Source organism: Bicyclus anynana, chromosome 18 (assembly GCF_947172395.1).
Source record: "Bicyclus anynana chromosome 18, ilBicAnyn1.1, whole genome shotgun sequence".
Lineage (NCBI taxonomy): Eukaryota > Metazoa > Arthropoda > Insecta > Lepidoptera > Nymphalidae > Bicyclus > Bicyclus anynana.
In genome coordinates this window covers 6144989-6159988 of record NC_069100.1, presented here as the reverse complement: position 1 = coordinate 6159988, position 15000 = coordinate 6144989, and the positions used below count along the sequence as shown (strand labels likewise).

At 49.1% G+C, this 15000-nt stretch overlaps 4 non-coding genes and 1 pseudogene across 4 annotated transcripts; all 5 read right to left on the bottom strand.

Moving 5' to 3' along the window:
* Positions 1 to 1187: 1187 nt before the first annotated feature.
* On the bottom strand, positions 1188 to 1344 carry LOC128199038 (5.8S ribosomal RNA). The gene has a single exon (XR_008251742.1). It is a non-coding gene; the product is annotated as a 5.8S ribosomal RNA (ribosomal RNA).
* A 169-nt stretch (positions 1345 to 1513) lies between these two features.
* On the bottom strand, positions 1514 to 3416 carry LOC128199004 (small subunit ribosomal RNA). The gene has a single exon (XR_008251707.1). It is a non-coding gene; the product is annotated as a small subunit ribosomal RNA (ribosomal RNA).
* Positions 3417 to 6342: 2926 nt separating this feature from the next.
* On the bottom strand, positions 6343 to 9532 carry LOC128199092 (large subunit ribosomal RNA; annotated as a pseudogene).
* A 404-nt stretch (positions 9533 to 9936) lies between these two features.
* Positions 9937 to 10093, bottom strand: LOC128199027 (5.8S ribosomal RNA). Its single transcript, XR_008251731.1, has one exon. It is a non-coding gene; the product is annotated as a 5.8S ribosomal RNA (ribosomal RNA).
* A 169-nt stretch (positions 10094 to 10262) lies between these two features.
* Positions 10263 to 12165, bottom strand: LOC128199003 (small subunit ribosomal RNA). Its single transcript, XR_008251706.1, has one exon. It is a non-coding gene; the product is annotated as a small subunit ribosomal RNA (ribosomal RNA).
* Positions 12166 to 15000: the final 2835 nt, after the last annotated feature.

Here is a 15000-nt window from a genome sequence, read left to right as displayed (position 1 = left end):
GGACCGCGACCTTCAGTGTGTACGGCGCGAGCTTGCGTCGGGCCGGACGCGCGCGAGGCGCGTGCGCGGTTCACTTCTATACCGTCCGACAGCCGGCCGGCCACCGTCGCGGTCCAGCGGAGGGCGCGAGCCCGCCGCTGGGCGAATCGGACGGCGCTCAAGCCGACGTCGAACGGGTCGCGATGCATTACTGAGAGAGAAGTGCACGACGCCGACGGTACTGGACGGACGCGACCCGTGCCGCGCCGCGGCACCCGCGAGGGGGCACGCGCGCGACATCGAGGCGCGCGCCCGCGCGCCGTCGGATGTCGATGAATCTCTCCGTTCGTTCATTCGAGTTTCGCAGGTTTACCCCTGAACGGTTTCACGTACTCTTGAACTCTCTCTTCAAAGTTCTTTTCAACTTTCCCTCACGGTACTTGTTCGCTATCGGTCTCGCGGTAATATTTAGCCTTAGATGGAGTTTACCACCCACTTAGGGCTGCACTCTCAAGCAACCCGACTCTGAGGAGCGTCCCTCTCGCCGCCTCGCTCCGTCGCTACGGGCCTGGCACCCTCTACGGGAAAGCGGCCCCGTTCAAGACGAACTTTGACGGGAGCGGCGACGGCGAGATAGCGGAACCTCCCGAACACCACATCTCCCGCGACCGTTAAAGCCGCGCGATTCAGTGCTGGGCTGATTCGCGTTCGCTCGCCGCTACTAACGAAATCCTGGTTAGTTTCTTTTCCTCCGCTTACTAATATGCTTAAATTCGGCGGGTGATCCTCCCTGATCTGAGGCCAACGATAAAAGTGGAGGCAGACGCGATATCCGTCGGCTCGACGGCGCCGTTCGCGCACGCGAGCGCGCTCCCCCGCCGCGAGGCGAGAGGGGCGCGCCGCGAGAGCGCACGGCGCCGCCGCGCGAGTCCGGACGTCGAGTCCGCCTACGCGTGCGCGTCAGCGGCACGCACGTACACGTGCGCGCGTACGTCGCCACAGATTCACCGTAAACGGAAGGGTCGGTGGGACGAGCGCGCACGGACGCACGCACACGCACACACGTGTGATATTTTTGAGCGGACCTGCGGAGCGCGTGCGCCGCCGCCGATCGAGAGACACTCTCGTCGAACGGCGCACGCACGCACTGCACCGGACGCGCCACGTGTCGCACTGTGTGGACAGTGTGGTGTGTGTATTTATGCAGCCGGCCCTCAGACAGGAGTGGTCCTGGATGTTTCTCCACGGACCGAAATGTACGTTCGAAATGTCGATGTTCAAATGTGTCCTGCAGTTCACACTATGACGCGCAGTTAACTGCGTTCTTCATCGACCCGCGAGCCAAGTGATCCACCGTCCAGGGTAATGGTTTTCATTTTCTCGTTTTTTGTTGTGCACATGCGTTGTCGTTTTGTTGGGTGGTACGAGTGAGCGAGTGAGTGAGTGAGTGAGTGAGTGAGTGAGTGAGGTTAGATCGGTGCGTCTCTGACAACACGAGCACGCGCAAACGCAAACATGTGCGTACGCGGTACGTTAATGATCCTTCCGCAGGTTCCCCTACGGAAACCTTGTTACGACTTTTACTTCCTCTAAATGATCAAGTTTGGTCAACTTCCCAGCAACGCCGACGGCCGTGAAGCCACCGCGTGTCGGTCCGAAGACCTCACTAAATCATTCAATCGGTAGTAGCGACGGGCGGTGTGTACAAAGGGCAGGGACTTAATCATCGCGGGCTTATGACCCGCGATTACTAGGAATTCCTCGTTTATGGGGGATAATTGCAAACCCCAATCCCCAGCACGAAGGAGTTTCAACGGGTTGCCCGGGCCTCTAGGCCAGGGAGAACATGCTGATTCCTTCAGTGTAGCGCGCGTGCGGCCCAGGACATCTAAGGGCATCACAGACCTGTTATTGCTCAATCTCGTGCGCCTCGAAGACGCCGGTCCCTCTAAGAAGAACTTTAATACGCCGCCAGTGAGTTGCGCGACCGGAGTCGCGCACACCTAAATGACGACGCCTATTTAGCAGGCTAGAGTCTCGTTCGTTACCGGAATTAACCAGACAAATCGCTCCACCAACTAAGAACGGCCATGCACCACCACCCACCGAATCAAGAAAGAGCTGTTAATCTGTCAATCCTTCCGGTGTCCGGGCCTGGTGAGATTTCCCGTGTTGAGTCAAATTAAGCCGCAGGCTCCACTCCTGGTGGTGCCCTTCCGTCAATTCCTTTAAGTTTCAGCTTTGCAACCATACTCCCCCCGGAGTCCAAAATCTTTGGTTTCCCGGAAGCTGCCCGCCGAGCCATTGTAGTAACGTCGGCGGATCGCTAGATGACATATTTACGGTTAGAACTAGGGCGGTATCTAATCGCCTTCGAACCTCTAACTTTCGTTCTTGATTGATGAAAACACCTTTGGCAAATGCTTTCGCTGATGTTCGTCTTGCGACGATCCAAGAATTTCACCTCTAACGTCGCAATACGAATGCCCCCAGTTATCCCTATTAATCATTACCTCGGAGTTCTGAAAACCAACAAAATAGAACCGAGATCATATTCTATTATTCCATGCACGAAATATTCAAGCGGCATTTTGAGCCCGCTTTGAGCACTCTAATTTGTTCAAAGTAAAATTGTCGGCCCATCTCGACACTCAACGAAGAGCACCGCGATAGGATTTTGATATTGAACCGTCGCGTTAACGACGGCTCACCGACGATATGCTCCGCAGACGTGTCAGTATCACCGCGGATGCGGTGCACCGACAGCGCGGCGCACAAATGCAACTACGAGCTTTTTAACCGCAACAATTTTAGTATACGCTATTGGAGCTGGAATTACCGCGGCTGCTGGCACCAGACTTGCCCTCCAATTGTTCCTCGTTAAAATATTTAAAGTGTACTCATTCCGATTACGAGGCCTCGTAAGAGTCCCGTATCGTTATTTTTCGTCACTACCTCCCCGTGCCGGGAGTGGGTAATTTGCGCGCCTGCTGCCTTCCTTGGATGTGGTAGCCGTTTCTCAGGCTCCCTCTCCGGAATCGAACCCTGATTCCCCGTTACCCGTGACAACCATGGTAGTCGCAGAAACTACCATCGAAAGTTGATAAGGCAGACATTTGAAAGATGCGTCGCCGGTACTGGACCGTGCGATCGGCAAAAGTTATCCAGATTCATCAAAATTAACGACTTCGGACGCGAGGCCCTCCGTCGATTGGTTTTGATCTAATAAAAGCACTCGTCCCATCACTGGTCAGAGTTCTGATTGCATGTATTAGCTCTAGAATTACCACAGTTATCCAAGTAACCGAGTAAGATCTAAGGAACCAAAACTGATATATTGAGCCATTCGCGGTATCGCCTTAATACGGCTTGCACTGAGACATGCATGGCTTAATCTTTGAGACAAGCATATAACTACTGGCAGGATCAACCAGGGAGCAGATATCGATATATCATCTAAGCTCTCTTCCCCCCGCCACACGACCCACAAACACACACCCACACTTCGTCCCCAACCCGGAAGCTCGACGGACACACGTCGCACGCGACAGGCGGGGGAGTGGGTGGTGGTGTGCGTGCGTGGCAGAGGGCCTCTGAAGCACGTGATCGCGCCACGGCTCCGGCGAACGGAGCGCGGCGCGGTGCCCGACATTGTGCAAGAAGAGCGTACACGACGCAATCTCACAGGACACGTCCTCCGACCGCACAGAAAAGTATGCCATTAGACACTCTCGCAGTGCTGTCGTCGGGTCCCAAAGAAACTTGAACGTTCTATGAACGAGACGTACATACCACACACGGCGCTCCACTGCTAGAGTGAAGCCGTAAGTGTTTTAACAGTGACTCTGCGGAAAACCACACGTGGGTCGTCGCCCGGAGTGTGAGAGACCGTCATCCAGACTCACTGATTGCTCAATCAAGTTGGGAGTACACATTGTTCCAGGGCGACACACGATGCCGCCCCGCACACAGTAAATCAAGCTACCGACACCGTGGTTTGTGAATTTCTCGCCGTACGACGATTATACATACTACACGGGGTGTGGAAAAGCGTCAAACGCGATTCCGTCGGTTGCAACGCCGTTGTTTTTTTTTGTTTTTGAACGTACGCGCGCGCGCACACGCACCACGTTGTATATTCGTATATATACATACGTACACACACATATAAATTAATATATTGACATGTACGTACGTACGTATATATTCAAACATATCGCAAAACACAATAACACGCGCGCACGCGCACACGCACAACACGCGCCGTGTCACGTCGACACCCGAGAAGAAAAGCGAGCGCCACCAGACTCTCACACAATCACCTCAAACGTCGACGCGCCACGACCCTGTCATAGTAGTAAACGCGCTGACGGCGCAATCTGTGTACATGTGTATGTGTTATTTTGAACGAATCAAAAAATCGAGCCGTTCGTTTATTGTGTGTCCCGAAAACGGGCCGGAAAAACATTTTCGACTACGAAAATGACTCGGAGGGGGGGGGGGGGGGGGGGGGGGGGTTTTTGGGGTTTGGCGGATGGCGAGGTGTTTCGTGAACAACTTTTTCTACACTTTCTACTCGACTAGTTGTTGTTGTTGTTGTTGTTGTTGTTGTTGTTGTTGTTGTTGTTGTTGTTGTTGTTGTTGTTGTTGTTGTTGTTGTTGTTGTTGTTGTGTAGGGTATTTACATTTTTAACCGACTTCAAAAAAAAAAAAGGAGGAGGTTAATAACCCAAGTGTTCTTTCTTAGATAGGTGAAATGAAAAAAAATAAAAAAAAAAAACCAACAACACTACCTGTGAGACGCTATATAGAGTCGAAGTGAAAAAAAACATTTTTTTTTTTTTTACTATTGCAACATGTTATTGTAACGTGCAACCAACAAATATATCTATCGTAACTGAAAAGGTGTTGTGAAATAAATAAATTAATTAAACAAATAAAAAAAACCCGACTGCATAAATTATACAAAAACTGAAAAGAAAATAACAAGCTCAGTCCACGTGTGTAGAAAGCAATTAGAAAATTGGAAAATTAGAAAACAGTCGGGACCTATTATTATATTGAATAGAATGATGTTCGTCTACATTTTTTTACAGGTCCCGACTGTTTAAATAATTTATTTATTTACACTGTGATATGTGAAAGCATGAAATCTAATTTTATGCAACTGGTTACGAAAATAATGAAATTAAATTATCATAATAGTACAGCGGTGTATATCGTAGTATTTAACAAATTAACAAAACTTAACATTAGTTAGTGATAATAATTTAATAGGTTTAACCTTGGTAAGCACAATATTGAACGATTCACCACTATAGTTAAAAACGAAAAAATATGTGAAAAAAAAATCAAGAGCTTTTCAAAGTTTGTATTTTAATTTTTTAATAAAACATGACACTGGATTGGCACCGCCTTCAAACTGATCAGAAGGTAGCATATGGGTAAGATGTTATTTTTATTTTTAAATTTTTAGTGTTAGCACACCTAATGAGTGTGAACACAAATATTATTTGTGTTATTTTCTTATAATAAGTATCTAAGTCCTATAATCCCAATTTTAATTTTATTTAATTTTACCTTAACTCATATACAAAATTTCACTGCCCCTTTATCCACACGTAATATGAATATTGAGAAAAACGTGAATGGTGACTGTCCCCCGTCTTCATCACCAGACCCCCTGCATGCATGCAGTCACAATCCATATGGTTCATCAAGTCCAAACACAAGGTAGCTACTGTGAACCGTCGAGGAGTTCCCTTAACTCCCCTTCATCTTCGTCACCAGACCCCTAATACAGTCACAACCTGTCCAAGGTGGAAAGTTCTCATCAACACAAAATTATCAAGTCAAAACATAAGGTAGCTACTGTGAACCGTCGAGGAGTTCCCTTAACTGCCAACAAATAAATCAAGCCCAAACAAAAGGTACTGGTCTGTGTTTCGGCTCCTCTGATGATGGACCAACTCCAGACCTTCATAAAATTGTAGCGGTTTAAAATACCTTATGAAAACACTAACAAACGCACTAGCCGTCGTTACGATTTTCGAAAGTTCCCCTCAATTTCTCCAGGATGCCATCATCATCATGATCCTGACATGAAAAAAAATGGGACCACCCTGAAATCAAACCCTTCAAAACAAACAAAAAAAGAATTTTCAAAATCGGTCCACAAATGACGGAATTATCGCTGGACATACATAAAAAAAAAAAAAAATAGCTGCCGCCATATCAAGCAAGTTGCCACTAAATGTAATCTAAATAAAGAAAGTCGGTTCAACGTTACAACACTTATAACTCGAGATCAGCTGATCAGCAGCTCGAGATTTTCATGGTTTTTGATTGAAAAAAAAAAACACAACAACTTAATTTTGTTAATGATTGACGTATAAACGTGCGTTCAGAAATTAATTTTGTGTAAATTAAAGTTTCAATTTCCGAAAACAATTTCTAAGATTTATTTATGCTATTAGGTTAACGAATGCGTATGATTTTTCCAAGATAAATAATTTACATATGTACAAAAATCAATGCCAATGGGCGTCAATGCAATACGGGGTAGGGGCAAAACTTGGACAATATTAAAGTCTCGCAAGCCTCAAGTCGTACTCCAGTATAAATAAAAAAATTAAATGACACGAGTGAAACATAATTTTCGAACGTTACCCAAAAAAGAAACTCGTCGTACGTGCTTTGTTACGACCACTTGCGTTGCGCAGAGTTCGTGTATTGCATTCTTTGTTCATGTTATTTATACGAATATGGCTGTGGTTTCGCTAGATAGTAGATAGGGACAGCGGGAATCTCGTTAATCCATTCATGCGCGTCACTAATTAGATGACGAGGCATTTGGCTACCTTAAGAGAGTCATAGTTACTCCCGCCGTTTACCCGCGCTTGCTTGAATCTCTTCACGTTGACATTCAGAGCACTGGGCAGAAATCACATTGCGTCAACACCCGCGAGGGCCATCGCAATGCTTTGTTTTAATTAGACAGTCGGATTCCCCTTGTCCGTGCCAGTTCTGAGCTGACCGTTGAACGGCGGTCGTACAGAACCGCGCCGGTCGCGCACGAGACGAAACCGACGCGGCCTTACGGCTAGGAAGATCCGCGGAAGGCCGGAACGCGGGTCCGGATTCCGCCCGAGCGCCCCGAGAGACGCACGAGCATCGACCAGGCCCGGCACCGGCCGCATCCGCTTCCCGTCCAAACCCGACACGCCCCGGTCCTCAGAGCCAATCCTTATTCCGAAGTTACGGATCCAATTTGCCGACTTCCCTTACCTACATTATTCTATCGACTAGAGGCTCTTCACCTTGGAGACCTGCTGCGGATATGGGTACGAACCGGCGCGACATCTCCACGTACATCCCTCACCTGAATTTTCAAGGTCCGCAGAGAGTATCCGGACACCGCCGCAAATGCGGTGCTCTTCGCGTTCCGAACCATATCTCCCTTCTATAGGATTCCATGGAACTCGAACGCTCAGGCAGAAAAGAAAACTCTTCCCGGACCCCTCGGCGGCGTCTTCAGGCCACTTTGGGTTACCCCGTCGAACGCTCGCTTTGAAACGAGGGAACGATTGTTGAAACGGTTCCGCTGCCGGGTTCCGGAATAGGAACCGGATTCCCTTTCGCTCAACGGGCGTTGTTTGTCACAAAAGAAAACACGCCGCATCGACATAAGATCTCTCCTTGAGCTTAGGATCGACTGACTCGCGAGCAACTACTGTTCACGCGAAACCCTTCTCCACGTCAGTCCTCCAGGGCCTCGCTGGAGTATTTGCTACTACCACCAAGATCTGCACCGACGGAGGCTCCAAGCGGGCTCACGCCCAGACCCTTCTGCGCTCTCCGCCGCGCACGTCCTACTCGTTACGGCATAATGACGCGCGTCCGAGGAGCGCGCGTCCCACTTGCCCGTAACGGTATTGTATAGGCAAAACGCTTCAGCGCCATCCATTTTCAGGGCTGGTTGCTTCGGCAGGTGAGTCGTTGCACACTCCTTAGCGGATTCCGACTTCCATGGCCACCGTCCTGCTGTCATGAGCGACCAACGCCTTTCATGGTGTCCCATGAGCGTTTTTTAGGCGCCTTAACACTACGTTTGGTTCATCCCACAGCGCCAGTTCTGCTTACCAAAATTGGCCCACTTGGCACCGTCATCAGATCTCCGGCTTCATCGTTCGAGTAAGCCGGAGCTCTCACCCATTTAAAGTTTGAGAATAGGTTGAGGTCGTTTCGGCCCCAATGCCTCTAATCATTCGCTTTACCGGATGGGACTGTCGCTGTCGACGCCAGCTATCCTGAGGGAAACTTCGGACGGAACCAGCTACTAGATGGTTCGATTAGTCTTTCGCCCCTATACCCAGTTCCGACGATCGATTTGCACGTCAGAATCGCTACGGTCCTCCATCAGGGTTTCCCCTGACTTCGACCTGACCAGGCATAGTTCACCATCTTTCGGGTCCCAGCATCTGTGCTCGGAGCGCGCCTGCATTCACGGATTGGAAACGAGACGCCTCGGGAGTGCGGGAGGCCGACCGGGACCGGCGCTCCATCCTCCCTACGTTCACTTTCGTTGCGCCTTTCAGTTTTGTGACAAAGACAACTCAATGACTCGCACACATGCTAGACTCCTTGGTCCGTGTTTCAAGACGGGTCCTGCGAGTGCCCGAAAATGACTCATCGCAGACTGAGACGCGCACGGTCCGAGACGTCACGGCTGCGACAGCAGCGGCGCCGCGTCGCGGTCCGCGCTCAGGCAGGACCGCGACCTTCAGTGTGTACGGCGCGAGCTTGCGTCGGGCCGGACGCGCGCGAGGCGCGTGCGCGGTTCACTTCTATACCGTCCGACAGCCGGCCGGCCACCGTCGCGGTCCAGCGGAGGGCGCGAGCCCGCCGCTGGGCGAATCGGACGGCGCTCAAGCCGACGTCGAACGGGTCGCGATGCATTACTGAGAGAGAAGTGCACGACGCCGACGGTACTGGACGGACGCGACCCGTGCCGCGCCGCGGCACCCGCGAGGGGGCACGCGCGCGACATCGAGGCGCGCGCCCGCGCGCCGTCGGATGTCGATGAATCTCTCCGTTCGTTCATTCGAGTTTCGCAGGTTTACCCCTGAACGGTTTCACGTACTCTTGAACTCTCTCTTCAAAGTTCTTTTCAACTTTCCCTCACGGTACTTGTTCGCTATCGGTCTCGCGGTAATATTTAGCCTTAGATGGAGTTTACCACCCACTTAGGGCTGCACTCTCAAGCAACCCGACTCTGAGGAGCGTCCCTCTCGCCGCCTCGCTCCGTCGCTACGGGCCTGGCACCCTCTACGGGAAAGCGGCCCCGTTCAAGACGAACTTTGACGGGAGCGGCGACGGCGAGATAGCGGAACCTCCCGAACACCACATCTCCCGCGACCGTTAAAGCCGCGCGATTCAGTGCTGGGCTGATTCGCGTTCGCTCGCCGCTACTAACGAAATCCTGGTTAGTTTCTTTTCCTCCGCTTACTAATATGCTTAAATTCGGCGGGTGATCCTCCCTGATCTGAGGCCAACGATAAAAGTGGAGGCAGACGCGATATCCGTCGGCTCGACGGCGCCGTTCGCGCACGCGAGCGCGCTCCCCCGCCGCGAGGCGAGAGGGGCGCGCCGCGAGAGCGCACGGCGCCGCCGCGCGAGTCCGGACGTCGAGTCCGCCTACGCGTGCGCGTCAGCGGCACGCACGTACACGTGCGCGCGTACGTCGCCACAGATTCACCGTAAACGGAAGGGTCGGTGGGACGAGCGCGCACGGACGCACGCACACGCACACACGTGTGATATTTTTGAGCGGACCTGCGGAGCGCGTGCGCCGCCGCCGATCGAGAGACACTCTCGTCGAACGGCGCACGCACGCACTGCACCGGACGCGCCACGTGTCGCACTGTGTGGACAGTGTGGTGTGTGTATTTATGCAGCCGGCCCTCAGACAGGAGTGGTCCTGGATGTTTCTCCACGGACCGAAATGTACGTTCGAAATGTCGATGTTCAAATGTGTCCTGCAGTTCACACTATGACGCGCAGTTAACTGCGTTCTTCATCGACCCGCGAGCCAAGTGATCCACCGTCCAGGGTAATGGTTTTCATTTTCTCGTTTTTTGTTGTGCACATGCGTTGTCGTTTTGTTGGGTGGTACGAGTGAGCGAGTGAGTGAGTGAGTGAGTGAGTGAGTGAGTGAGGTTAGATCGGTGCGTCTCTGACAACACGAGCACGCGCAAACGCAAACATGTGCGTACGCGGTACGTTAATGATCCTTCCGCAGGTTCCCCTACGGAAACCTTGTTACGACTTTTACTTCCTCTAAATGATCAAGTTTGGTCAACTTCCCAGCAACGCCGACGGCCGTGAAGCCACCGCGTGTCGGTCCGAAGACCTCACTAAATCATTCAATCGGTAGTAGCGACGGGCGGTGTGTACAAAGGGCAGGGACTTAATCATCGCGGGCTTATGACCCGCGATTACTAGGAATTCCTCGTTTATGGGGGATAATTGCAAACCCCAATCCCCAGCACGAAGGAGTTTCAACGGGTTGCCCGGGCCTCTAGGCCAGGGAGAACATGCTGATTCCTTCAGTGTAGCGCGCGTGCGGCCCAGGACATCTAAGGGCATCACAGACCTGTTATTGCTCAATCTCGTGCGCCTCGAAGACGCCGGTCCCTCTAAGAAGAACTTTAATACGCCGCCAGTGAGTTGCGCGACCGGAGTCGCGCACACCTAAATGACGACGCCTATTTAGCAGGCTAGAGTCTCGTTCGTTACCGGAATTAACCAGACAAATCGCTCCACCAACTAAGAACGGCCATGCACCACCACCCACCGAATCAAGAAAGAGCTGTTAATCTGTCAATCCTTCCGGTGTCCGGGCCTGGTGAGATTTCCCGTGTTGAGTCAAATTAAGCCGCAGGCTCCACTCCTGGTGGTGCCCTTCCGTCAATTCCTTTAAGTTTCAGCTTTGCAACCATACTCCCCCCGGAGTCCAAAATCTTTGGTTTCCCGGAAGCTGCCCGCCGAGCCATTGTAGTAACGTCGGCGGATCGCTAGATGACATATTTACGGTTAGAACTAGGGCGGTATCTAATCGCCTTCGAACCTCTAACTTTCGTTCTTGATTGATGAAAACACCTTTGGCAAATGCTTTCGCTGATGTTCGTCTTGCGACGATCCAAGAATTTCACCTCTAACGTCGCAATACGAATGCCCCCAGTTATCCCTATTAATCATTACCTCGGAGTTCTGAAAACCAACAAAATAGAACCGAGATCATATTCTATTATTCCATGCACGAAATATTCAAGCGGCATTTTGAGCCCGCTTTGAGCACTCTAATTTGTTCAAAGTAAAATTGTCGGCCCATCTCGACACTCAACGAAGAGCACCGCGATAGGATTTTGATATTGAACCGTCGCGTTAACGACGGCTCACCGACGATATGCTCCGCAGACGTGTCAGTATCACCGCGGATGCGGTGCACCGACAGCGCGGCGCACAAATGCAACTACGAGCTTTTTAACCGCAACAATTTTAGTATACGCTATTGGAGCTGGAATTACCGCGGCTGCTGGCACCAGACTTGCCCTCCAATTGTTCCTCGTTAAAATATTTAAAGTGTACTCATTCCGATTACGAGGCCTCGTAAGAGTCCCGTATCGTTATTTTTCGTCACTACCTCCCCGTGCCGGGAGTGGGTAATTTGCGCGCCTGCTGCCTTCCTTGGATGTGGTAGCCGTTTCTCAGGCTCCCTCTCCGGAATCGAACCCTGATTCCCCGTTACCCGTGACAACCATGGTAGTCGCAGAAACTACCATCGAAAGTTGATAAGGCAGACATTTGAAAGATGCGTCGCCGGTACTGGACCGTGCGATCGGCAAAAGTTATCCAGATTCATCAAAATTAACGACTTCGGACGCGAGGCCCTCCGTCGATTGGTTTTGATCTAATAAAAGCACTCGTCCCATCACTGGTCAGAGTTCTGATTGCATGTATTAGCTCTAGAATTACCACAGTTATCCAAGTAACCGAGTAAGATCTAAGGAACCAAAACTGATATATTGAGCCATTCGCGGTATCGCCTTAATACGGCTTGCACTGAGACATGCATGGCTTAATCTTTGAGACAAGCATATAACTACTGGCAGGATCAACCAGGGAGCAGATATCGATATATCATCTAAGCTCTCTTCCCCCCGCCACACGACCCACAAACACACACCCACACTTCGTCCCCAACCCGGAAGCTCGACGGACACACGTCGCACGCGACAGGCGGGGGAGTGGGTGGTGGTGTGCGTGCGTGGCAGAGGGCCTCTGAAGCACGTGATCGCGCCACGGCTCCGGCGAACGGAGCGCGGCGCGGTGCCCGACATTGTGCAAGAAGAGCGTACACGACGCAATCTCACAGGACACGTCCTCCGACCGCACAGAAAAGTATGCCATTAGACACTCTCGCAGTGCTGTCGTCGGGTCCCAAAGAAACTTGAACGTTCTATGAACGAGACGTACATACCACACACGGCGCTCCACTGCTAGAGTGAAGCCGTAAGTGTTTTAACAGTGACTCTGCGGAAAACCACACGTGGGTCGTCGCCCGGAGTGTGAGAGACCGTCATCCAGACTCACTGATTGCTCAATCAAGTTGGGAGTACACATTGTTCCAGGGCGACACACGATGCCGCCCCGCACACAGTAAATCAAGCTACCGACACCGTGGTTTGTGAATTTCTCGCCGTACGACGATTATACATACTACACGGGGTGTGGAAAAGCGTCAAACGCGATTCCGTCGGTTGCAACGCCGTTGTTTTTTTTTGTTTTTGAACGTACGCGCGCGCGCACACGCACCACGTTGTATATTCGTATATATACATACGTACACACACATATAAATTAATATATTGACATGTACGTACGTACGTATATATTCAAACATATCGCAAAACACAATAACACGCGCGCACGCGCACACGCACAACACGCGCCGTGTCACGTCGACACCCGAGAAGAAAAGCGAGCGCCACCAGACTCTCACACAATCACCTCAAACGTCGACGCGCCACGACCCTGTCATAGTAGTAAACGCGCTGACGGCGCAATCTGTGTACATGTGTATGTGTTATTTTGAACGAATCAAAAAATCGAGCCGTTCGTTTATTGTGTGTCCCGAAAACGGGCCGGAAAAACATTTTCGACTACGAAAATGACTCGGAGGGGGGGGGGGGGGGGGGGGGGGGGTTTTTGGGGTTTGGCGGATGGCGAGGTGTTTCGTGAACAACTTTTTCTACACTTTCTACTCGACTAGTTGTTGTTGTTGTTGTTGTTGTTGTTGTTGTTGTTGTTGTTGTTGTTGTTGTTGTTGTTGTTGTTGTTGTTGTTGTTGTTGTTGTTTAGGGTATTTACATTTTTAACCGACTTCAAAAAAAAAAAAGGAGGAGGTTAATAACCCAAGTGTTCTTTCTTAGATAGGTGAAATGAAAAAAAATAAAAAAAAAAAACCAACAACACTACCTGTGAGACGCTATATAGAGTCGAAGTGAAAAAAAACATTTTTTTTTTTTTTACTATTGCAACATGTTATTGTAACGTGCAACCAACAAATATATCTATCGTAACTGAAAAGGTGTTGTGAAATAAATAAATTAATTAAACAAATAAAAAAAACCCGACTGCATAAATTATACAAAAACTGAAAAGAAAATAACAAGCTCAGTCCACGTGTGTAGAAAGCAATTAGAAAATTGGAAAATTAGAAAACAGTCGGGACCTATTATTATATTGAATAGAATGATGTTCGTCTACATTTTTTTACAGGTCCCGACTGTTTAAATAATTTATTTATTTACACTGTGATATGTGAAAGCATGAAATCTAATTTTATGCAACTGGTTACGAAAATAATGAAATTAAATTATCATAATAGTACAGCGGTGTATATCGTAGTATTTAACAAATTAACAAAACTTAACATTAGTTAGTGATAATAATTTAATAGGTTTAACCTTGGTAAGCACAATATTGAACGATTCACCACTATAGTTAAAAACGAAAAAATATGTGAAAAAAAAATCAAGAGCTTTTCAAAGTTTGTATTTTAATTTTTTAATAAAACATGACACTGGATTGGCACCGCCTTCAAACTGATCAGAAGGTAGCATATGGGTAAGATGTTATTTTTATTTTTAAATTTTTAGTGTTAGCACACCTAATGAGTGTGAACACAAATATTATTTGTGTTATTTTCTTATAATAAGTATCTAAGTCCTATAATCCCAATTTTAATTTTATTTAATTTTACCTTAACTCATATACAAAATTTCACTGCCCCTTTATCCACACGTAATATGAATATTGAGAAAAACGTGAATGGTGACTGTCCCCCGTCTTCATCACCAGACCCCCTGCATGCATGCAGTCACAATCCATATGGTTCATCAAGTCCAAACACAAGGTAGCTACTGTGAACCGTCGAGGAGTTCCCTTAACTCCCCTTCATCTTCGTCACCAGACCCCTAATACAGTCACAACCTGTCCAAGGTGGAAAGTTCTCATCAACACAAAATTATCAAGTCAAAACATAAGGTAGCTACTGTGAACCGTCGAGGAGTTCCCTTAACTGCCAACAAATAAATCAAGCCCAAACAAAAGGTACTGGTCTGTGTTTCGGCTCCTCTGATGATGGACCAACTCCAGACCTTCATAAAATTGTAGCGGTTTAAAATACCTTATGAAAACACTAACAAACGCACTAGCCGTCGTTACGATTTTCGAAAGTTCCCCTCAATTTCTCCAGGATGCCATCATCATCATGATCCTGACATGAAAAAAAATGGGACCACCCTGAAATCAAACCCTTCAAAACAAACAAAAAAAGAATTTTCAAAATCGGTCCACAAATGACGGAATTATCGCTGGACATACATAAAAAAAAAAAAAAATAGCTGCCGCCATATCAAGCAAGTTGCCACTAAATGTAATCTAAATAAAGAAAGT